The following is a 1,826-nucleotide window of genomic DNA, read 5'->3' as shown; positions in this document are numbered from 1 at the left end:
ATAATCATCAGTAATGTGGACATAATGTCTAAGTGGGGAAAAATCAAATAATAGAGCAGCTAGAACAGGCCGGTAAGTTCAGAAAAGTACATCACTTTACTGTAACGCAGCCTTTAAAACCAGGAAAAGACAACACCTACATCATATCGCGATATTCAAAATCTGAGACAATATCTAGCCTCATATCCCGATATCGATATAATCTTGATTTATTGCCCAGCCCTACACACTGCAAAAATTGTGAGCTAAATAAACATGAGTGCGTATCAAATGATTTGCAAGATGTCTGATTACATAGTAAGCATTAGTATGTTATCAGTAAATTGTCTAGTGGCTTTTGGAGTTTTTGTTCTTTAGTGTCTGTTGAGACTGAATTGCCTGTGTGAGCAGAGCAGAAACAGAAAACGTTCAGCTATGTCACTGGTTGCCACAATGGTTCCCGGAGTGCAATTGTTCCTTTGTGGGCAACAAAAGTCAGCGGTTGTTCCGGGACATTGCTAAATATGTTTCATTATGTGCAGTGGTATTGCTGTGGTAAACTTATAGATATTAAATCCTCTATTGGTTTTGCAGTCTGGTGTTTGTGTGTACCTTTTTGATTTAAATGTCTCCTCCTCTGCTCCCTCCAGAGTTGCAACCTGGAGTTCTATATAATCACAGTAATTTTAGAAACTATAATAAACCACAGGCAGACTGTACGCTATTATTTTCCATTAAGCATAAAGCAGCAAATAAGCAGTAAATTGCAATCACTCTGTTACTGTCTAGTCTTAAGCCCACACAGGAGAGAAAAGGGCATAGATATCATTATCTTACAATATATGAGCTCCCACCAGCAAAGTTTTTTTTCATTTAAAAAGTGAAACAACACCACAGGCTCAGTTCAAGAAGGACAGCAGAAGTTGATCTTAAAAGGTGAATTGGAAAATAGAAAGGCTGTATTACTGATCCCTAAGGGATATCTGAAGTAGACTAGATACGTTGCAACGTGAAAGCGTCTGAGCAGTAAGTTGTAGGGTAATCTTTATGATCCTAATGGAAAAGTATTGTTCAGTGTGAGTGATAGCAATGATAGTTGGCGTCACCTTGCTGCCAGCATCCGTCTTGAGTGGTGAGAGACAACGAGAAGTTGCTCCGGTCCTTCTTTATGTCTACAGAACGCTGCTGCAGCATGGTTGTGCCCTGAATGGCTGCATAGCAACAGAGGGCTTTGTGGAGCTCTGAAGATCTCTGGACAAACAAAACGTCATCCTGTTGTCAGGGCTGACACCTGTCATTGATTTATCAATAATTATGAAGGACACTTACCTTTGTTGTCTGTAAATGCATAATGTGCATACATTGACTTTGACTCTATTTGTTCGTGCTTGCTGTTGATTTTCAGTCTGAGCGGTGCTTAACATCAAAAGCGGTTGAAAAGAGCTCTTTAGAAATAAGAATCTAAACACAACACAAACTTCACCTGAACACTACAATAGAAAGAATACAGAATAAAAAGACAGGACATAATTCAGTGCGATGACATGCTATTTATGACTCAGGATGCCTAATTAAACAGCTTTACTGCTGCGTGCAAAACTGACTCTCAGTTGTTGTTTGTTTAGCTCTCTGCCACCTCTCAATGGGCAAGAATGACTCCTACGAAGGCATTCGTTCTTGTTGCACATACAAGTGTATGTATATAAGTGGTTTAGACCTCTTGTGTTCAGATAGTCTCTCTGCACAGGAGGAAAAACACTCAATCTCAATTAATTTGAATAATTAATTAATTAATTAAATACAATATCAAATCCAACTTTTTTATATATATATATATATATATATAT

The 1,826-nt window shown here is 38.1% G+C and overlaps 1 protein-coding gene and 1 long non-coding RNA gene across 2 annotated transcripts in view; one reads left to right on the top strand and one right to left on the bottom strand.

Annotated features, from left to right (window-relative positions):
- tnksa (tankyrase, TRF1-interacting ankyrin-related ADP-ribose polymerase a) overlaps window positions 1-1,826 on the top strand; it is a 95,546-nt gene that overhangs the window by 5,332 nt on the left and 88,388 nt on the right. The gene's annotated exons all lie outside the window — the stretch shown is intronic.
- Window positions 1-1,826, bottom strand: part of LOC116704675 (uncharacterized) — a 16,676-nt gene that overhangs the window by 2,317 nt on the left and 12,533 nt on the right. The gene's annotated exons all lie outside the window — the stretch shown is intronic.

This window comes from Etheostoma spectabile, chromosome 16, assembly GCF_008692095.1.
Source record: "Etheostoma spectabile isolate EspeVRDwgs_2016 chromosome 16, UIUC_Espe_1.0, whole genome shotgun sequence".
NCBI classification, from domain to species: Eukaryota; Metazoa; Chordata; class Actinopteri; order Perciformes; family Percidae; genus Etheostoma; species Etheostoma spectabile.
Note: the sequence above shows the minus strand (reverse complement) of the source record. Positions and strands in the feature narration are given on the sequence as shown.